The following is a 23,815-nucleotide window of genomic DNA, read 5'->3' as shown; positions in this document are numbered from 1 at the left end:
ACTTTTTTTTTACAAGAGCACAAAAGAACCAGCCCCCACTAGCCAAGAGATAATTACACAGAGTAAATGTTTCAGTTTATACAATAGCCTAAGACAAAGACAGCACTACAGAGTCAAATGAAAGTTTTTAAACAGATAAGGATTTGTGAAGATTCTGAATAGACAAAGTGCTTTATATATATTAAATTATAAAAACAGTAATCTGTAAAAATAATCAAAAGATACTTATATTTTGTAGCTCAGTTATGTCAAACAACTTCTCCAGCCTGCACTGTGTGCAAAGACACCAAAGTTAGGGCAAGACCAGATCAACAACTTTTTTTACAAGAACACAAAAGAACCAGCCCCCACTAGCCAAGAGATAATTACACAGAGTAAATGTTTCAGTTTATACAATAGCCTAAGACAAAGACAGCACTACAGAGTCAAATGAAAGTTTTTAAACAGATAAGGATTTGTGAAGATTCTGAATAGACAAAGTGCTTTATATATATTAAATTATAAAAACAGTAATCTGTAAAATAATCAAAAGATACTTATATTTTGTAGCTCAGTTGCGGTCAAACAACTTCTCCAGCCTGCACTGTGTGCAAAGACACCAAAGTTAGGGCAAGACCAGATCAACAACTTTTTTTTTACAAGAACACAAAAGAACCAGCCCCCACTAGCCAAGAGATAATTACACAGAGTAAATGTTTCAGTTTATACAATAGCCTAAGACAAAGACAGCACTAGAGAGTCAAATGAAAGTTTTTAAACAGATAAGGATTTGTGAAGATTCTGAATAGACAAAGTGCTTTATATATATTAAATTATAAAAACAGTAATCTGTAAAAATAATCAAAAGATACTTATATTTTGTAGCTCAGTTGCGGTCAAACAACTTCTCCAGCCTGCACTGTGTGCAAAGACACCAAGTTAGGGCAAGACCAGATCAACAACTTTTTGTTTACAAGAACACAAAAGAACCTGCCCCCACTAGCCAAGAGATAATTACACAGAGTAAATGTTTCAGTTTATACAATAGCCTAAGACAAAGACAGCACTACAGAGTCAAATGAAAGTTTTTAAACAGATAAGGATTTGTGAAGATTCTGAATAGACAAAGTGCTTTATATATATTAAATTATAAAAACAGTAATCTGTAAAAATAATCAAAAGATACTTATATTTTGTAGCTCAGTTGCGGTCAAACAACTTCTCCAGCCTGCACTGTGTGCAAAGACACCAAAGTTAGGGCAAGACCAGATCAACAACTTTTTTTTTTTTCTGGGGGCAGAGTTCTGACAAATGGATAGGGCTAATAAAATCTGCAGTTTTAACCCATGTGGCTCAGTTGACTGGACAAGGTGTAACTGACTTGTACTTGGGAGGTCAAAAGGTATCCTGTTTTCCCATTAATCACCACAATACCATACATTAATGTTTGTTGACATTCTGCTCGCCTTTGTATGTTTCCCCCTTAAAAAGAATAAAGGAGAAAAGAAAGCACCCATCCTTTTTATCTATCTCTTATGTTTTAAATGTGTATACTAATTCCTAACCTCCCATTCTTTAATACTTGGAAGATTGCCTGCCACCTCCATCTCTCAATATGTTCAGTTTGCTGTTGAGATATGAAAGAACCTTCCCTTTAATACAGATTTTAACTAAGAATTTAATGCTTGATGAGGACCACATACTCAGTACTTGCTACTAATGTAAGCCATCCATTTTGTACTTGCCTGTGCAATATAGTTTACAGTAGTTTGGATAAACCTTAAATGTAATGGGATCCTATCTCGCCTACATTCATGACAGATGGGTTCGGAGCCGATCCATCGGCTCCGACTCGGCAACTTATATACTAGCACGAAGTCTCTCATTGGCTGGGCTATACCCTATTCCAGGATGCACTACACCTGCTTCCCCAGATCTCGTTTGCCGCTTTACAAGCTGGACGTGGTCTCGACTTGGCTGGAGCTAAGTAGTTATTTTTACCTTTATTGGTCCTTGACCTTGGGGTTTTTTGCTATATATTAATCAAACAGCTGTTTTAACAGCTTCTTTATAATATTTGTGAAGTTTAAGTGCTTGAGTGTCGTCTGGTACTTGTCCCTTTTTTTCAGTCGGGCAAGGCCCGTTTGAGTTAGAGGGCCCTTGCCTTACTCTTGTGTACTATTTAGTTCAAAAGTCCTTTGTACTGTTTATTTTAAGTCCCTTTGTGGTTTTTTGTCTTTCGGGCCAAGCCCGTTTAAATTAGAGGGCTTTGGGCCGTTGTACTTATTTGTCAGTTGCTTCTGAGGTAATTTTCTTCTAGGTGCTTGCGCCAGTGAGTCTCGCGCTTTTCAGTTGGCGCTTTTCTTCTTTATAGTGCTTAATTTTTGTGGTAATCTCTATTTGTTGCAGTACCTGTACTATGTCTAAAGAACAAAAATCAGGGTTTAAAAAATGCACTCGGTGCAGTTATACAAATGTCCATAACAGACAGCCATTCAATTTGTGTTTATTGTTTGGGGCCGAAACATCTACAGGAGACTTGTAGCGTATGTCATGCCTTTTCTGCTAGAGTTCTTCAAGAACGTAAGAACAAGCTCATTTTAAAAGGGCTTATTAAACCCTCCTTTGAGGAAGCTTTGAATCCTCCTGTTGCTTCCAAAAAGAAAAGATCGTCGGCTCCGACAAGTCAGTCAGAGCCGACTTCTAAAAAGAAAAAGTTGACCTCTTCTTCCTCGGCTCCACTGACTTCGGGGCCGAGTGTCGAAGAGTCTGCCTCGATACCTCCTACTCGGCTCCATTGTCTCGGAGCCGCAAGTTGGAGTATCGAGAGGTGAATCACCTCCATCGGCTCCAATGGCTTCGGAGCCGGTGGAAGTGTGCAGCTCAGACTCTTCACCCTCGGCCCCGAAGAAGGCTTCTTCGGCGCTGATGGTGGTCCATGAGGTGGTGGAGTCGGCGCCGACAGTATTGGAGCCGTTTCGGAGCCGGTCCCCTTCTCCCTCGGAGCCGAGAGGAAAGTCTTCTCGAGTGTCTACCTCCTCTAAATCCTCGAGACTATCAGATTCGGACCTGGATAGGGTTTTACAGAGGCTCTTCCAATCTCCAGTGTTTGCTAAAATGGTCTCGGCTCCAGCACAGTTTGCTTCGGAGCCGATCCCCCCCCCCCCCGACACACTTGATTCCTCCTCCAACTTCCTCTGAGTTGTTGGAGCCGGTGGTGGTGGAGCAAGGTGGAGCCATACGGTCAGAGCAGAGATCCCTATCAGGCTTTTCGGCTCCAACTATGCTTCCTACCCTGTCCTCCGGTTCAGGGTTTGGTACTGCGACCTCTACAGCCGGGCCCGAGGGGAATACTTTGGGATTAGGTGCTTCGGTGCCTAGTCTTCCTCTCGGAGCATCGGCTGCTGGAATTCCCAGTGCCATCGTGGCCTCTAGACCAGTGACTTCTTCGGATTCTGGAGGTCCGGCCTTTGAGGCCATGAGGAGCGCGCTGGCCATGCCTTTGCCGGTTCAACTAGACTCTACCTCACCGTCCCTAGATTTGGAGACTGGTGCCTCTGTTGCGTTGCAGCCCCGGCAGCGGGGCCCCAGGGCCTGAGGATACCCCAATCGGGGTTCCCTTCTTCGGCGGTCCGTCCGAAACTGCTTCGGACGAACCCCACGGAAGAAATTGTGTAAGAGGAAGCACGTAGACTCCCAAGATGAGTCTATTACATCGGATACTGACCTCGATGACGGAAGGGTCCCCAAATCATCTTCGGATGATATCTCCTTCTCAGATATCTTGGAGATTCTGAGACAGAGAGGTGACTGGCAAGCCAAAACCCCTTCAGCTGAGGAGTCGGTCTTCCTCAAGTCCTTTGGGGCCCAGCCCTCCGCCTCCTGGGTGTCTCCGCCCTTCGATGAACTCCTTGATTTGGTTTCTCGAAGGGTGTGGGAACACCCTGATTCCGTGGAACCGGTGCCTACGAGGCCCAATAAATTCTTGTCAGCTCCCCCCCAGAAAGAATTTCTCACAAAGGGTGTACCGGTAGATGCTTTGGTGGTGGCTTCTGCCACACAGCAGGACGTGGCAGAGGCTTCGACGTCTATTCATCCTCCTAATAAGGATTCTAGGAGTATGGATAGGTACGGGAAGTGTACCCTGTCCTCAGCGGCCTTTACCTTATGGTCGCTGAATTATTTATGTCATTTTACAAGGCTCCAAAGGGATCTTCTCAAAGAGCTAAATGACTCCCTTGTTGGTAATCTACCTGAAGCGCTGGCCTCGACTGTTGGCGCACAGATGAATACTCTTTTTTCTATTGTTAACTCGTCCATGCGGCTCATCTCGTATGAGGCCGATGGAGCGAGTAGAGCTGCGGGAACAGGCGTTGCCCTTAGGAGACAAGCCTGATTACGCTTGTGTTCGCACGGAGGCCTTCAAGTCTTCCTTCGCCGACGCCCCCTTTGATGGGTCATCTTTGTTTGGACCCAAGGTGAAGGACACACTAACTCAGTGCGAGCAGGAGGGCAAGACTTTGACTGCTGTTGGGGCCCGTTATTCCGCTCCTTCCAGGCCTTATCCCAAGGCTGGGAGAGGAGGGAAAATGTGGTTTAAAAAATCCCAAAAGTCTTTCTCTACTCCACCTAGTGATTCCCCCTCCAGAGGCAGGGGGGGGGGGATTTTGGAAGATGCCGCCCCAGAGGTGGCAGAGGCCCCCGTAACTCTGGAGACCGCGATTCCTTTCGTGGTTCTTCATACAACCAGCGTTCCTGAGTTGTTGCCCGACTGTGCAACTCCGGAGCCAGTCAGGGGTCGCTTTGCGGCGCACCCACAAGCTTGGGAATCCATAACAAGCGATCGGTGGGTGCTTCGCATCATTACCGGAGGATATATCATACCCTTCAACAAACCCCCCCTTTCTTTAAGGGAAATCCCGGACGTACCACCCAGTCAGCGGGATCAGGCAGCATTAGAGGTTTCAAAGCTGCTAGAAAAAGAGCCATCCAGCCTGTCCCCATCGACCAGATCGGATCAGGAACTTACTCAAAATTATTTTTGGTACCAAAAAAGACAGGGGACTTCAGGCCCATTTTGGACCTCAGTTCATTGAATCGTTTCGTAAAGAAGTCCAAATTCCGAATGGTCACTCTTCAATCTATTCTTCCTTTGCTGGAAAAAGATGCATGGATGTGCTCAATAGATCTCCAGGACGCTTACTATCATATTCCCATAGCTCGAGTCCAGGAGACATTTACGCTTCCGCCTCGGAGCCAGTCATTTCCAATTCCGAGCACTGCCCTTTGGTCTCACCACAGCCCCCAGGGTGTTCACCAAGTGCCTGGCAGTGGTAACTGCTCACCTGAGAAGTCTGGGATTCCAGGTGTTTCCTTATCTAGACGACTGGCTCCTTACAGCCACTTCCGAGCATCTACTTCTCCAAGCGCTCAGAGCCACGTTCACCTTGGGCCGTTTCTTGGGGATCACATTCAATTTGCAAAAATCTGTACTACAGCCTTCGCAGCGTATTACTTTCATAGGCGCAGACTTAGACACAAAAAGAATGCGCCTTTTTACCGGCAGCAAGAATTCAGATCTTACAAGATCAAGTCGAATCCTGCCTTCACTTACAAAGAGCCCCGGCCCATCGGATCCTACAACTGTTGGGCTCGATGGCGTCGACTATACTTCTAGTTCCCTTGGCCAGACTTCACATGCGAATTCTACAATGGCTACTGTCGGTTCAATGGTCTTATCAGGAACTGCCCTTGAACCACTTAATCATAATCACGGAAAGTTGCCGTCGAGATCTGCGTTGGTGGCTTCTACAGTCAAATCTCGACCAGGGGCGATCCTTTATTCCTCAACGTCCCGTTGCCACTGTGACCACGGACGCCTCCCAGGTAGGGTGGGGGGGACATTACCTGGACAGGTCGGTCCAAGGCACATGGCAGATCCAGGAAACACATTTGCATATCAATGTACTGGAGATGAGAGCGGTACTATTGGTACTCCAAGCTCTCCATCACGCTCTCCCACAGGGTCCAATTGCTATCCTATCCGACAACATGTCGGTAGTATGGTACATAAACAAACAAGGGGGTACCAGGTCTTACCCACTATGCAGAGAAGCCATGAGACTTTGGCACTGGGCGGTAGCTACCAACCACTTTCTAATGGCAACGCACATACCGGGGAAGTCCAATGTGATTGCGGACAGATTAAGCAGGACCATTCTCTTGCCCCACGAGTGGTCCCTCAATCAGAGTATAGCTGCGAAAATCTTCAACAGATGGGGTCTTCCTTGCTGCGACCTGTTTGCCAGCCCTCACAATGCGAAATGCAGAGAGTTCTTCACACTGTTTCCTTCTCAGGGACAGATTCCCAGGGACGCTCTGACTCACATTTGGCCCCGGTCTTCTCTATGCCTTCCTCCATTCCCCTCCTACCGAGGGTGATACAGAAGGCCATTTACATGGAGAGCGAAATGATTCTGATTGCCCCGCACTGGCCTCGTCAAGTTTGGTTCCCTTTCCTACAGAGGCATGCGATAGAAGGTCCATGGTTTCTGGATCCAGTGCCAGACCTGTTGACTCATCAGTCAGGACGGCTTCATCCGTCTCTCAGGTCCCTGAAGTTGGCAGCATGGTTACTCCACTTCCATCCTTAGTCTGAGATAATGCTCTCTCGCCGGATGTGGTCCACATTCTGTCTTCTTCCCATAAGCCTTCCACCATCAAACTTTATTCCAGTAAATGGAAAAGGTTTGCCTTCTGGGCTCAAGAACGAGGTATAGATCCTCTCACTGCTCCAGTATCGGAGGTTCTGAATTTTCTGGCCTTCCTTTTCAGTCGGGCTCTTCAGTTTCTACCATTAAGGTTCAGCTAGCGGCAATCTCTAATTTTCATGCCTCATTTGAACCTTCATTAATGTCTCACAAACTTTGTAAGGCGTTCCTTAAAGGGGCTTGGCTCCTTAGGCCTCCTTTATCTCATCCTGTTCCTCCTTGGGATTTGAATATGGTTCTTGCTGCCCTAACTGCCCGTCCTTTCGAACCAGCTGCTACTTGTGATTTAAAATTTCTGTCTTGGAAAACGGCCTTTTTAGTAGCCATAACATCTGCTAGGCGAGTTTCAGAACTTCAAGCTCTTTTGTTCTGATCCTCCCTATTTGATTTTTCACAAACATAGAGTTTCATTGAAATTGAACCCTGCATTTATTCCAAAGGTGGCCTCCTCTTTCTGTTTGCAACAAACCATAGAACTTCCTGTTTTTTTCCCAGAATTCTCCAATAACGCAGAATATACTTTGCATCAACTGGACGTACATAGACAGTTACGTTTTTATTTGAATAGGAACCGCTCAATCGCGAAAATCAAATCAATTGTTTGTTTCTTTTGCAGCGAACAAATTGGGTCAACCAGTATCTAAAGCCTCCATATCAAAATGGATTAAAGACTGTATCACCTTTGTTTATTCACAGGCCAATAAAGACCTTCCTTTTCCTGTCAAGGCTCATTCTACCAGGGCAATGGCTACTTCGGTAGCTTTTCACTCCAAATTATCCATAGATGATATTTGTGCTGCGGCTACCTGGACTTCTCCGCACACTTTTATTTCTCATTACAAGTTGGATGTGGTTTCTCGAGGCAGAGCTTCCTTTGGTTCCACGGTTCTCAGGAGTGTGTTCCAATGAGCCACCTGGGATGTAGGTGCTAGGGACGCTGTCCCATCTGTCATGAATGTAGGCGAGATAGGATCCCATTACATCTTTTAGTTATGTACTTACCATAACTTTGGATGTATGGGATCCATCTCGCCTACATTCATAAGTACCCACCCTCCTTCCCCCTGCCATTTGGATTTAGAGGAGCTGTAGTCACTGTTTTCTTGGCGTTCTTTCTTGAAGAACTTTAGTTGGTTATAGTGACTTATAGTGTCTCTGTGTTTACATGGGTGTATGAAAGCGAACAAACAAGATCTGGGGAAGCAGGTGTAGTGCATCCTGGGATAGGGTATAGCCCAGCCAATGAGAGACTTCGTGCTAGTATATAAGTTGCCGAGGCGGAGCCGATGGATCGGCTCCGAACCCATCTGTCATGAATGTAGGCGAGATGGATCCCATACATCCAAAGTTATGGTAAGTACATAACTAAAAGTTTAACATTAAGTAAAGTTCAGTTCCATTTCCAAACTGTCTTTTTATATCAAGTTAACAAGGTAGCTCATTCAGGATTGTTGTCCCTTTTACAGTGTTCATAAGCATGTGATTCTTTTACCCTGTGATGACATTGCCTTAACAGTCTCCTTTCAGTTGCATCTATGCCCCACTTTTGTACCTCTCCACCTGCAGTTCTTGCAGTATCCCCACTCTTTCTTGCATGACTTTATATTTTTTTAAATGGAAGAAATTCTGGGGGAGTATGACTTTCAGCATTTTGTCCGAGTCCTGCCCATCAGTTTTATGGTCAAGTCCAGAATTTTCGTAGCCTGTTCTGTTTCAAAAGATTTATGACCACAAAGGGAGAAAATGTGGACCAAAGCAGGGCATATCATCTTGAATATAAGCTCTTTTTGCCATCAGATCACTGTACCAGAATGAAAGCCGCATGTCTGTCCCTGGTCTGTGCAGAAAAGTTGTGGCATAAAAAATATATATATATATTTATCCTCCATCATTATTCTTTGCACTGGACACCAAAGTTGAGTTTTCTCCTTAATGGTGTAAGTTACCAATATATATGACCAGATCGGGTCTAGAATTTCCCTTATTCAGCGTCTCTCCCCCCCCCCAGTTTGATTACAGACAATCTTGTGGGCACTTTTGATGTGTATTTCACCCTCAGGAAGGGATGGCCATGTTGCATAAACATTTGCCTTCCTTCCCTTCTCTAGTGCCCTCAAAGCGATGATTTTTCTGTACATGATTGGTGTTCTTGGTCATTAAGGTTGACTGCTAGCAAACCTGTTTTAGCTTCCGCCGCTTCTGCTGTATCTTTTAATTTCTCATTTTTATGAATCAGGTTTTGGATGACATTGATAAAGGTGACTAATGGATTCAAGCACTCAACTTCTTTGCCACCAGTCGGGAAGCCATTATAGACTGCCGGTCTGAACACCCTTCTGCTGAGCTGGTTGCCAAGCCTCTTTCAGAAGAGTGCTTTCAGATAAGTTCCCTGTTGGGGTTCCTTCTCTCCTTTTTTCCAAATTGGTCTTATATTTGTGTTCATGTCACCCAGGAAGGGAACTTGTCATTGTTAGAGGCAGATTCCCCATAAAGGCAGTCATGACAAGTGTTATTTTGCTTGGGCATTTCCCATGACCATGCTCATCAGTCTGTCAAGAATTTGCCCCTAAGACCCTCTGGAGTCATTTCTCCTCCTTGTCCATATACCTTGAGAAACCAGCGACTTAAATTTTTGGCTTGGGGTGCTGTGGTGGAATCCTGTCATCCTAAGGACAGCCATCTGCCAAGAAGGTGGCCAAAAAGAGTAGGCTTTATCCAGTTGCTGTCCAGCCTCCCCAGAGGTTTCTCTAGAAGCTAGTGGAAGCCCTGAAGACCATCTGGTACTTTTTGGTTGAGGGGTACTGTTTAATAACCCTGAGTACAAGTATAGAAGTAAGAAGTATTGTAATCTATCGTACAATTAATATGAAGCACTGCATAAGTTATGTGGGGATAACAGTATTTGTATCAAACCCGCTGACAAGGGATGGGTGGTGTTTATTATGGACACAATTTTATGAATGATATGTGTTAACTTGTGTGGTGTAGGAACTTATGAAGAGATAGTATTGCAAGGAATTTATGATATTAGAGAGGTACACAATGTTTTAAATGATTGTCTAATAATTATACAAACAAATGAAATATTTTAATTTTGTTTAATAGAGTCTCCTGTGATGCCCAGATGTTCTTTGTGTTTCACTGATGTTCTTCGTATTTCACTGTTGCAGTCATTATATTTGGGTAATCCTGCTGGCAGGTTGCCCTCAGCCGGCCTGAATTCCAAAGTCTTGGATCCTGCATTGTCTGCCGTCACCCCTTCCCTGACGTCAGGGGTATAAAAGAAGCAACCAATGCCATTTTCTTCGGTCCTTCTTGCTGCGCGGTGCCTAAAGCAGAAGCAGTTCGCAAGTGCCGGCCGGCTGATTCCTGAGATTTTCGTGTTTGATTTTCAGATCCAAAGTCTTCAATAAAGCTAAGTACCCCTTTGGGGAAAGTTTTTTCTTGCTCCAGACCGATGTCAGAAAAAGTTAATAATTGTATTTCTTGTGGAAAGCAAATACCTCATAAGGATTTTCATTCTTACTGTATTCCTTGCTTAGGCCCTGATCACAATGTTACTGGTTGTCGGTTTTGTGCTAGATTTAACCAATGCACTATTAAGCATCAGTATGATTTTGCTTTAAACTTTTTTGGACGTCGGTTTAATTATCCTGAAATGTCATCGGATAGTCATCCGACTACCGGAGTTTACATAAAAACGCAAGGAAAAGGATAGAGACAAACAACCGAAGCCCAAAACCGACGACGAAGCTTCTCCTAAGCCAGTCACCGGTTCTCAGGCGCTTTCGCAGCCCCTGACACCCGCTACTTTAGAGTCGCAGGCCGCTACCGACTCCCATATGGAGTCGACCATGCCACTGGATATTCAAGGTATTGCAGCCTCGGACACTAATCCCTCAGATGGGTCTGGAGCCGCTGAGCAGGTACCGGCTTCTGAGGGTGTATTCAGACCTAAACATTTTTACATTAAAACGATTTCAGCTTCAAAGGCAAGGACTAAAGCACCTTCTACAGCAAGGAAACAAACTCAAGAGCCACATGGACAGGCCTCTATGCCCAAAAAATAGATGCTCAAAATGGCCAAAGACTTGATTACCTTGATCAGGGGTTCCCATCCCCCTCCTGATAAGAGGCCTAGGCAAGACACTGACTATGAATCTTCAGATCAGGTTTCTATTTCTTCTGATTCCTCTTCTGATCAGGAATATTCTCTTCCCCCCTATGAGGATTCTGATGCTGAAGAATCTATACCGGCAGCATCTCCTCCTGAGGACTATTCCTTTGGGGAGACCTTGCATACCATGAGTGAGCATTTCCACTGGGAGAGCCAAGATTTTTCAGAATCTAAAAAGAGACTCGGGGGATTTTCTTTTACTACCTCAGCACAGGCCTCTAGCCATTCCACCTGTGTTAGACATTGTAGATGTGTTTTCGGAGTCTAGTCTGACCCCTGACTCCTTACCCCCAGCTCCTGTTAAGCCTGACAGATATTACAGGGTTCCTGACTCTCACAAATTTCTTTTTAAAAACCCTGCTGCTGACCCAGAAAATATTTCACAGGGTCCAAAGGGAGTTGAGGCTTCCACTGCAAAAAACCCAACCCCCTCTGACAGGGTTTCTAGGGCACTGGATAGATGGGGGGAAAAAGGTTTACACATCTGCAACTTTGGCTATAAGGGCCTTAAACTGTCAATTTCATATGCTTAAGTATCAGCAACATGTCATGGGATTGCTTAAACAGAAAATGTTGTTAACTTCTGAATGTGCAGAAAACAAGGAAATGCAGGATTTATTGTATGCAGCAGAACAAGTTGGAAAACATACTTTGCAGTGTGGTTTTGATTCTTTGGAGGCCTCCTGCAGGGCCGCAGTTACGGGTTCTGTAATTAGGAGGCATGCTTGGTTAAAGGAACAAAATCTGCCTGATCATGTTAAAGTTAAATTACTAGATGCACCTTTACAGCATGATACTTTGTTTGGTGTTAAGGCAGAAGAGGTGTTAAAGAAAATGGAGGACAAAGCTAAATCTATGCAAACTGTCAGAGTTTTTACAAGTACAGCCACCTAGGTTTAGTAGACACTGGCCTACAAAAAATTGGTCCTTTCCTGTGTCAGACAGACCTCAAAGGGGCAGATCCCAGGGGCAAGGTTCTTATAGGCCCAAACAATGGGGTGCTTCTACCTCCAAAGCTGGAGAAGATAGATCACAAGCATACAGAAAACAGTCCCAGTGACTTCCCCCTGCCTGCACCAAGCACTTATCTTCTGGCAGCACCCTTGGGGGAAAATTAGCACTTTTTGTTCAAAACTGGCACATCATAACCCAGGACAAGTGGGTTCTAAACGTAGTGTCACAAGGCTACAAGTTCCATTTCCATACTCTGCCAAAGGCAAACGGCTGGCCAGATCTGCCAAAAAATCAATGGGCAGAGGCACAAAAACAAGTCTTATCCCTCATGGACATGGGGGCCATTCAACAAGTACCAGAGCAAGAGCAGGGAAAAGGATTTTACTCGTCTGTTCTTGGTACTCAGAAAGGACAAGGCCTGGAGACTGATACTGGACCTATCTATTCTGAACAATTTCCTGGATATTCCAAAATTCAAAATGTTGACTTTGCAGCAGCTTCTGCCCATGCTGGGCAAGAATACTTGACTTGTGACTTTAGACCTAAAAGAGGCATACCTGCATGTTCCAATCAGACAATCATGGAGAAGATACCTAAGATTCAAGGCTGGTTCATTGCATTACCAATTCTCTGCACTGCCCTTTGGCTTATCTGCTGCACCCAACCAGTAATTGCATTCTGCAGACAGAGAGGAATACAAATATATCCTTACTTGGACGACTGTCTCATTCAAGCAGAGAACAGGGACATTCTTCTTCAACATCTGGCATTTGTGAAAAGACTTCTAACATGCCTAGGGTACACAGTCAACAAAAATAAATCAAAACTAGTACCCTCACAAGAGATAACATTCCTGGGTGCAAGCTTGAATACAACTGCCCAGATGGCTTATCTCACACCAGACAAACAAAGGCAACTGACTACCTATTTCAAAATGTTGGCAATAAAGGCCCAGTTAACTGCAAGAAAAATTCTGCAGGCTTTGGGCTTCATGGCATCCTGCATCCTACTAATCCCATATGCAAGACTGCATATGAGGAAACTTCAATGGTATCTAGAAAGTGTTTGGACTCAACATTGCCACAGCCTGGAAACCGTCATTACTCTCATTCCCTGCCTGCAACAGGAGTTCCGATGGTGGGCAAAGGCGTGTCACCAGAACAAGGGACAGCCATCCACATTACCTCCAGCCAGGCAGACACTAACAAAAGATGCATCAGACTATGCCTGGGGAGCCCACATGGCAGGAAGATGCATTCAGGGCACATGATCCTCAAACCAAATGCATCTACATATCAATCAAAAAGAGATGTTAACTGTTCAAAATGCCCTGACAGCCTTCAAGGACCTACTTCATCCAGGACAACTACTGATAAAGACAGACAACACCACGGTCATGTGGTCTATAAACAAGCAGGGGGGCACACATTCTTACCCCCTTTGCAGACTAGCCATGACCTTGTGGGACACAGCTTAGACTTACCAAGTACATCTGCAGGCACAATTCCTGCCAGGAAAGGAAAATACTCTGGCAGATGAACTAAGCAGAGACCTCATGGATCCCCATGAGTGGAAGCTGTTTTCACAAGTCTTCAGCATGATAACAAGGAATAGGGGATGCCTGGACATAGATCTATTTGCCTCCCCTCTCAGTTACCAACTAAAAAGATTCTGCACAAGGACTTATCACAGACAAGCATGGAAAGTGGACGCACTATCTTTCAGCTGGAAAAACCTATTAGTATATGCCTTTCCTCCGCTGCCTCTCCTCCCCAAGGTGCTCCTAAAGGTCAGGCAGGAGAAGCCAAAGATGATACTGATTGCCCCAGACTGGCCACGCCAATAATGGTATCTAATACTAAGAAACTTATCTCTATACCCAGCTTGGACTTTACCTCAAATACCTCAACTACTGTCCTAGCAAAACAATCAGATCATGCACAGCCAACTCAGGACATTAAACTTGGCAGCATGGCGGATAATGTAGTCATACAAAAAACACCTTTCAGTAAAGCTGTGATGGATGTCATTCTGGAAGCCAGAAGGCCTAGTACTAGAAAGTCTTATGCTCGAAAGTGGAAGAGATTCTGTGCCTGGAACCAGGCACAAGGAGCTGATACAACGGTGACAGATATTCCTCAGATTTTGCAATACTTAACTGAGATGCTGGACAAAGCCCTATCTTTTTCATCAATTAAAATTCATGTCTCTGCCATTTCAGCTCATTACAGTACAGAGCCACCACTTTTTTCTCACCCTTTATTAAGGCAGTACCTCAGAGGAGCCACAAATTTAAGGCCCCCAAGGAGACTACCAATACCTGCATGGGACCTCAACTATGTCTTGGAAAAGCTCACCTTGCCTCCTTTTGAGCCAGCTGCTACTGCTGATATGAAGTTTTTATCTTGGAAAACAGCTCTGCTCTTAGCAATTACGTCTGCAAGACGAGTTTCAGAGCTACAGGCGCTCATGGCTGTGGAACCTTTCATAATTTTTCATCCGGACAGGGTCTCCCTGAGGACAAACCCAACATTTATGCCTAAAGTAGTGTCCAGTGCGTCTCTTAACCAAGCCATCCATCTGCCAACCTTTTACCCAAATCCACAGAACAAGGAGGAGAGAATTCTGCGTTCTTTGGATGTACACCGACAGCTTAGATTCTACTTGGACAGAACCAAAGCTTTCAGGAAGACAGAGCAATTACTAGTGGCATATGCTGCAGGATCACAAGGAAAGCCTATCTCAAAGCAGACTATTTCTAAGTGGTTAGGCCACTGCATTCATTTCTGCTACTTACACCATGGCAAGCTAGTGCCTAAGGGCATTAGGCCTCATTCCACCAGAGCTGCAGGCACCTCAGCAGCCTTTCTCAGGGGAGTACCAACCAGAGACATTTTAGAGGCGGCTACTTGGAGTTCAGTGCACACCTTTACAAAGCATTATCATCTGCCACTCTACTCTAAATCCAGGGCAGGCTTTGCCACTGCAGTTCTGCAGGGCCTCATAGCCGCTCCTACTACTGTCTAGTTCCAGCCTCCCAACCATAGCTTTGGGACTCTACCCAAATGTCATGACTGAAACAGTGAAACACGAAGAACATAGTACAGTTGTGTACACTTACCATAAATGTAGATGTTCGAGTGTATTCACTGTTGCAGTCCAGGTTACCCACCCTTCCCCCTTTTTTCTTTTTTCTTTTGGATCTTATCTTTCCTTCTCTGATTTATACTACCTATGTGGTGTATTTGCTTATAGATGAAGGTAAAATTTATATTGGTGTATTTCTGAATATATATATATATATATATATATATATATATATATATATAAAGTTTGGCTACCCTTTTTGGGCGCACCTGACATCTGGGGGCAAGAAAACCTGAAGAAAATGGCGTTGGCTGCTTCTTTTATACCCCTATGACCTGACGTCAGGAAAGGGGTGACAGCAGCCGACGCAGGACCCAAGACTTTGGAATTCAGGCCGGCTAAGGGCAACCTGCCAGCAGAATTGGCCAAATGTAATGACTGCAACAGTGAATACACTCGAACATCTACATTTATGGTAAGTGTACACAACTGTACTTTGCAGTCATTACATTTGGGTAATCTGCTGGCAGGTATCCCTCAGTCAGCCTGAATAACAAAGTCTTGGGTCCTGCGTCGGTTGCAGTCTCCTCTTCCATGACGTCAGGTCGTCAGGGGTATAAAACATGCAGCCAACGCCATTTCAATCAGTCTTTTTTGCCTCGCAGTGCCTGAAGCAGAAGCAGTTCGCAAGTGCTGGTCGGCCAACTCTGAAATTTTTGTTTTCGACTTTCAGAACCGAAGTCTTCAAACTAAAGCTAAGTTCCCCATTGGGTAAACTTTTTTTTGCTACTTCCCGATGTCAGTAAAAGTTAATAATTGCATTACTTGTGGGAAGCAAATACCTCATAAGGATTTTCATTTGTACTGTATTCCTTGCCTAGGCCCTGATCACAACGTGCGTTGCTGTCAGTTTTGTGCTAAATTTAACCAACGCACTATTAAACGTCGGTAAATTTTTGCTTCTAAATAGTTTGGTTCAAGATTTAACTATCCTGAAATGTCGTCAGTCAGCAATCCGACTACCGGAGTTCACAAAAATCCTAAGGAAAAAGACAGACAGACCGTCGAGGTCCAAAACCGACGACAAAGCTTCTCCTAAGCCAGTCGCTGGTTCGTCAGTCCTCAGTGAGGCGCTTTCGCAGTCCCTGATGCCAGCTACTTTTGAGTCGCAGGCCTCTACCGAGACCCATTCGGAGTCTGGTATGCCTCGAGATTCTGCAAGTATTGATCCCCCGCGGATGTCTCTCCCTTGGATGGGTCCGGAGCCGCTGAGCAGACACTGGCTTCTGAGGGTGTTTTCAGGCCTCAACATTTGTATATTAAACCGACTATTTCTCAGGGTCTCAAGGGTGTTAAGGCTTCTACAACCAAAAATCCTACCCCTTCTGATAGAGATTCCAGGGCACTGGATAGATGGGGAAAGAAGGTTTATACGTCTGCAACCTTGGCAATCAGGGCTTTAAACTGCCAGTTTCATATGCTTAAATATCAACAGCATGTTATGGGCTTACTGAAACAGAAAATGATGTTGATTTCTGATTGTGTGGAAAATAGAGTTACAGGATTTATTGCATTCAGCAGAACAGGTTGGAAAGCATACTTTGCAATGTGGTTTTGATTCCTTGGAGGCCTCTTGCAGGGCCGCCGTAACTGGATCTGTGATGAGAAGGAATGCCTGGCTCAAGGAGCAAAGTCTGCCTGATCGTGTTAAACCGAAATTGTTGGATGCCCCTTTACAGCAGGACAGTCTGTTTGGTAATAAGGCAGAAGAGGTTTTAAAGAAAATGGAAGACAAAGCTCAATCTATGCAAACTGTAAAAGATTTCTTGCAAGTGCAGCCACCCAGGTTCAGTAGACACTGGCCTACTAAGAATTGGTCCTTTCCTGTGTCCAACAGAGCTGCTCAGAGCAAACCCAGATGCTCCAAAGGCTCCAGGTTTCAATCACAAGGATCTTGCAGGTCAAAGTAATGGGGTGCCTCCACCTCCAAATCAGGAGGTAACAAAGCACAACCCTACAGTAAACAGTCTCAGTGACTTTCCTCTGCTATCTCCAAGCACTTATCTTTTGGCAGCCCCCTTGGGAGGAAAACTAGCACTTCATGCTCAAAATTGGCATTTAATTACCCAGGGCAATTTGGTATTAAACATAGTATCCCAGAGGTACAGATTTCATTTCCACATGTTGCCAATTCCAAACGGATGACCATATCTGCCACCAAACCAGTGGGCAGAGGCCCAGAAACAAGTCATGTCTCTCATGAATATGGGGACTTTTCAACCAGTGCCAGAAAAGGAAAAAGGACAAGGATTTTATTCAAGACTTTTCCTGGTACTCAGAAAAGACAAATCATGGTGTCCAATTCTGGACTTATCAATTCTAAATATGTTCCTGTACATTCCAAAATTCAAAATGGTGACTTTAAAACAGCTACTGCCTATGCTAGGCAAGAATGCCTGGTTGGTAACTCTAGACCTGAGGCATACCTGCATATCCCAATAAGGGAATTTAGCAGAAGATACCTCAAAGCAGGCTTTTTGCATTACCAATTCTCTGCACTGCCATTTGGCTTGTCTACTGCGCCCAGGGTCTTTACAAAGTGCCTGGCACCAGTAATTGCATTTTGCAGACAAAGAAGCATTCAAATTTATCCATAGCTGGATGATTGTCTCATTCAGGCAGAGGACAAGGACACTCTTCTTCAGCATCTGGCGTTTGTAAAAAGACTTCTAGCATGCCTAGGGTACACCATAAACAAAAGGAAATCACAACTGGTACCCTCTCAAATAATTACATTCCTGGGTGCAAGCTTGAATGCAACTGCCCAGATGGCTTACCTCACGCCAGACAAACAAATTCAATTGACAACATACTTCAAACAAGTGGCAACAAAAACCCTGCTATCTGCAGGACAAATTCTGCAGGCTTTGGGGTTCATGGCATCCTGCATTCTACTAATTCCACATGCGAGACTGCATATGAGAAAACTTCAGTGGTACCTAAAAAGCTTATGGAGTCAACATTGTCACAGCCTGGAAACAATGATTCCTCTCATTCCCTGCCTGCAACCGGAGCTTCTTTGGTGGGCAGAGGCATGTCACCACAACAAGGGACTGTCATTCATTCTACCCCTGCCACCCAAACCCTAACTACAGACGCATCAGACAATGCTTGGGGGCCCATCTGGCAGGGAGATGCATTCAGGGCAAATGGAGCCCAAACGAAATGCATCTCCATATCAACCAGAAAGAATTGCTAGCTGTACAGAATGCTCTGACAGCCTCCAAGGACTTCCTTCATCGAGGACAACTACTGATAGACAGACAACACCACAGTTATGTGGTACATAAATAAACTGGGGGTACCCACTCCTACCCCCTTTGCAGGCTAGCCATGGCCTTGTGGAGCACCGCCTTGACTTACCAAATACATCTTCAAGCTCAGTTCCTGCCAGGAAAGCAAAATACTCTGGCAGACGACCTAAGCAGAAATCTTTTGGACCCGCATGAATGGAAACTGAATCCACAAATCTTCAGCATGTTAGCACAAAAATGGGGGAGCCTAGACATAGATCTATTTGCCTCTCCCCAAAACTATCAGTTGGACAAATTCTGCACAAGAACTCAACACAAAAAAGCATGGAAAGTGGATGCTCTATCCTTCAGCTGGAAAAATCTATCAGTCTATTCCTTTTCCCTTCTGCCTCTACTCTCCAAGGTCTTACTAAAAGTCAGACAGGAAAAACCAAAAATTATTCTAATTGCTCTGGTCTGGCCTTGCCAATACCGGTACCCACTTCTAAGGAATATGTCACACCTTCGTCCGTGGTACTTGCCTCAAACACCTCACCTATTGTCTCAGCAGAACTATCAAATTCCTCGCACTCAGCTCCAAACTCTGAATGTTGCAGCATGGCTAATCAACTAATTTCACCAACCACATTTCTCAGTAAACCTGTGATGGATGTAATTTTGGAGGCCAGAAGGCCTAGTACTAGAAATTCTTATGCTGATAAATGGAAGAGATTCTGTGCTTGGAACCAAGCACAAGGAATAGACACAGCAAAGCCCAATATTCCGCAGATTTTGCAATACTTAACTGAGATGCTTCACAAGAGCCTATCTTTTTCTTCAATAAAAATCCATGCCTCTGCCATCTCTGCTCATTACAACACAGAGCCTCCCCTCTTTTCTCATCCCCTGCTAAAACAGTACTTCAGAGGGGCCAAAAATGTAAGGCCTCCCAGGAGAGCACCAACTCGTACATGGGACCTCATCTTTGTGCTGGAAAAACTCACCCTACCTCCTTTTGAACCAGCAGCTACTGCGGATATAAAATTTCTTTCTTGGAAGACAGCCTTTCCTTTGGCAGTCACTTCAGCTAGAAGGGTTTCAGAACTACAGGCTCTCATGGCAGTGGAGCCTTTCATTATATTTCACCCGGACAAGGTGGCCCTCAGGACCAACCCTTCTTATATGCCTAAGGTGGTATCCAGTGTGGCCCTTAACCAGACCATTCACCTGCCAACTTTTTTCCCAAATCCGCAGAACAAGGGGGAGCGGATTCTGCATTCATTGGATGTACACAGACAACTAAGATTCTACTTAAACAGGACAAAATCTCTAAGAAAGTCTGAGCAACTACTAGTGGCATTTTCTGCAGGATCAGAGGGGAAGGCTATATCAAAGCATACTATTTCTAAAATGGATAAGCCATTGCATTTGTTTCTGCTACTTGCACCATGGTAAACCTGTGCCCAAGGGGATCAGATCCCATTCCACCAGGGCTGCCTTTGCTTCAGCAGCTTTCCTCAGAAGGGTCCCTACCAGAGACATTCTAGAAGCTGCTACTTGGAGTTCAGTTCATATGTTCACAAAGCATTACCATTTACCTCTTTTCTAAATCCAGGGCAGGCTTTGCCACTGCAGTCCTGCAGGGCCTTATGGCTGCTCCTAATGCTGTTTAGTTCCATCATCCCATCCATAGCTTTGGGATTCTACCCAAATGTAATGACTGTTGCAGTGAAACATGAAGAACATAGTACAGTTGTGTACACTTACCATAAATGTAGATGTTAGAATGTATTCACTGTTGCAGTCCGGGTTACCCACCCGCCAGCCCCCTTTCTATACCTTTTCTTTCCTTCACTATGCTCAAAACCCTTTGTGGTGTATTTGCTTTTAGTTGAAGGTAAATTTTATGTATTCTAAAGTGCTTTTATATATTTAGTTATATATATATTTTTTTTGCTCCCCATTTGGGGGGCACCTGACATCTGGGGCAAGAAAAATTGATTAAAATGGCGTCAGTTGCATGTTTTATACCCCTGATGACCTGACGTCATGGGAGAGGAGACAGCAACCGATGCAGGGCCCAAGACTTTGTTATTCAGGCCGACTGAGGGCAACCTGCCAGCAGATTACCCAAATGTAATGACTGTAACAGTGAATACTCTTGAACATCTACATATGTGTTAAGTCTACACAACTGTACTTTTCCAGGCCCACCCAAAGATGCACAAAGATGCTGAAAAGCCACCATTAAGACTGATTGTTTCAGTAACCCAGCCCTGCCCTGATACAATGTCCATGTATGAGGAGAAACATACAAGATCGGCTTTGAGTAGTTATAATGTTGTCCTAAATAACACTGAACAATTTCTTTTGGATTTATATGAAGAATGCCGCCATATTGGTCCTAATAATGATTGTTTGTGACCTTAGACATATGTTCATTATTTACTGTGATACCTAATGATGTAGGCTTAGATTACCTTAAAGGTTCTTATTGAAATATATTACCTATAGTCCATTGATACCAGATATAGGAAAGAATGCCATAAAAATCATATACTTCATCATAATAGCTTACATCCACCTCATGCATATAGAAATATAGTTAGGGCAGTTATTGAGGATTTCTAGGTTAAATAACATGGAGCATTTGTTTTATGAAGAGGCTGAGGTCATGAAGGAATTGTAGCAGAGGGCCTACAAATGTGATGAAATACAGAAGCAAATAGATTGTGTTGAGTCTGAGGAGTACCTCAGCAGCTTCATATTCTGCATTAACAGGACATAGTGATTCAAAAGTGGATATTTTTCTGAGAAAGTCACCTAACATTTGTTTGTCTTATTCTAATAATTTAGCTGAGATTTGTGATGTAATCAGGAAAAATTGGCATATTTTGACATCAGATCAAGAAGTAAATAGTATTATAGGTTCAGGTCCTACCTTTGCTTTTAGGAATAGAAGTTCACTAAAGAGGCTACTATGTTATGGTAAAAGGAAATGGACAGCGGCTAGAAAAGGTACTTTTCCGTGTATGAGCTGCAGTTTTTGTGGCTTAATTAATGCTAATAATGTTTTTTATACACCCCAGGACAGGCAAAGAATGAATTTATGGTAAAAGCATAATATAAATCTAGTCATCTAGTGTATTTGGCACAGTGCTCTGTATGTCAGCAATTTTAAGTAGGCAAGACCAACCGTATGTTGATGGAAAGGATGAGGGAGCACACTAGGGATATAAAACAAGCTAACAGTATAAATTCCGTAGCTCAGCATACACTAGAAACTTCAGCTAAACATAGATTTAGGTTTCAAGTGCTTGAGCAAATAGAAGATGTTGGTAGGATGGGTGATATCAATAAAATGGAAGATACGAGAATTATTTTGGATTTTGAATCTGCAAGCAGACAAGGAGGGTGGACTAAATGATAAGGTCTCTTTAAGACCGAGATTAAAGTGAAGGAGACCTTGTGTAATGGCTAAAGATATGTGATTATGTGACCTGAACTAAACTTTTATTGGAAACTGAGTTAAAGAATATGGTCTGAAGTGTTTTTATCCATGAAAGCGCTTACGTCGTGTTTTATTATTTAATAAAGGGCTCTCTGTCGTTTTACTAGTATTTCAGTTTCCTGCTATGTGCGGTTTTTGTGAGTGTGTCTGTGTGTGTGTATATATATATATATATATATATATATATATATATGTGTGTGTGTGTGTGTGTATGTTTGTGTATATGCCCATTTGGTTTGAATCCCAGTTTACCAAATTCAAGCCCATTTCAGTGAAACACCTTTTAATCAAATTCCAAATAATTGAAACATCATACGTTGAACGACACCCAAAAGTTTTTTTTTTTTTTGCAGGGGACGAGCTTCACACACACCTTACTTAAATGTGCTAAGTCCATGGTTGCACAACTGAGGAAAAAAGTGAAAGTGTCCCACCCAGGGAGTCACTGTTCTTGAACCACCAGTGTTTGTTTGTAGGTAACACCAGTCACCAGATAAAACTACTACATATAGTTCTGCGTACTCTACTTCTCTTACGGAACTAGATGTAGCTATGCCACGTTCAATGTTCAGTCTGTCAAATTGTCATTCAACTAAAAGGGCTTTCAGCCATTTGGATTCCATCATTTGTCATTCAGTGAAATGGGAATTCAGAGCTTGGCCTTTAGTAATCTGATTGGCATTACTTTACCCGTTTTAATCCAGGATTTTTATGGTCTGCTATTTGGAAAGCAAAGTTATAACTGCCCTTCAGACATATTAAGTACTTTGAGGACAAGGTTGACTGTTTCATCTACTGTTGTTGCTTGTACTTTATACAGCTGTATTTGTCTTCCTTATGTTTGAATGGAATTTTGAGAATTGTTAAGTTCTGGTGCTGGGCACAACTTTTGTCCATGATCCAAGTGTGTGCTTTTTTGGGGCTAAAGATGTAATAAGTTGTTTATGGTCAAATGCAGGGTAATTGCTGAGGGGTAAAGAGATGTACCTAAATTTCTGTCCACTGCAGAGGACCCAACTGGAAAAAAAATAGCTTGGTCAGTTTGTTTTTATTGCATTTTCTAAAACTGTTAACATTTTTGTGGCATCATTAACATCCTTGTTGTGTAACTCATTCATTCGTGTAGCACTTGTATTTGGGATTAGCTCCTTATGGTATGGTCACATTTTTTTGGGGACTGGCTTCCTTAACTAAATGACTTACTGTTTAAAATATAAGGCAGCATAAGAAAGGGCAAGGTGTAAAAGATAGTGATGATATGCTTGTTAATCTTGGATGTCCTGCAGTGGAGACCTTAATCATGCTCGCATGTTCATATTTACATTTGTGTTTTCTTAACTAAGAGAGTGGTGTATTATTGTGAACATGATATGAAATATGGTGGGAGAAAATTAAAATACATTGTTACTGTCCATGTATTGTGCGCTGTACTGGGGAATGTTGCTAGTTTGCCAGTAATTTTGAAAATATGCTGTTTTTCCTTATGTATGTCAATATTTCCAAAACCAAATGGCTTGGAGACTATTGACTGTCATCAGCTGACTCCTTAAATGTCGAAGAAAATTTCAGGTGTACTTTCACTGCAAGTTTATATGTCTGTAGAGATATTCCATTATATTTTATGTGGATTATATAAATAGGCATATATTTTTAATATTTCTGCAAGTATGTCAGTCACTCGGGAATTTTTCATGTGAAAATCCAGGTCTGGCCGAGCAAAAGTGGGTATTATATATGTCTAGGTTAAACAGTTTCCAAAATGTAAAAAGCTGTATAAAACTTTGGAGAAAAAATTATTTGGGGTTTATGTACCTTATGAAGTAATATAGTAACAATGTAAAGATGTGAATGCACTGACTGTTATCACAGTAAAGAAGACTTTCTACTGACAACATTTTACTTTTACCATTTAATAGCATGTGCTATTTACAAGATACTTGTATTTGTTTGGCTTTTCCTTTTAACGTGAGTTTTGAAAAAATACTGTGGAATGTTTGGATTTGTGTAGGCTGCTAGAGGTTTGACATCCCGTAATGAGTTAAAT

General features: G+C 43.4%; 1 protein-coding gene across 1 annotated transcript in view; it reads left to right on the top strand.

Annotated features, from left to right (window-relative positions):
• KMT2E (lysine methyltransferase 2E (inactive)) overlaps window positions 1–23,815 on the top strand; it is a gene marked incomplete in the record, with an annotated part of 3,388,239 nt that overhangs the window by 1,730,806 nt on the left and 1,633,618 nt on the right.

Source organism: Protopterus annectens, chromosome 11.part0 (genome assembly GCF_019279795.1).
Source record: "Protopterus annectens isolate FY-2018-M chromosome 11.part0, PAN1.0, whole genome shotgun sequence".
NCBI classification, from domain to species: Eukaryota; Metazoa; Chordata; order Ceratodontiformes; family Protopteridae; genus Protopterus; species Protopterus annectens.
Note: the sequence above shows the minus strand (reverse complement) of the source record. Positions and strands in the feature narration are given on the sequence as shown.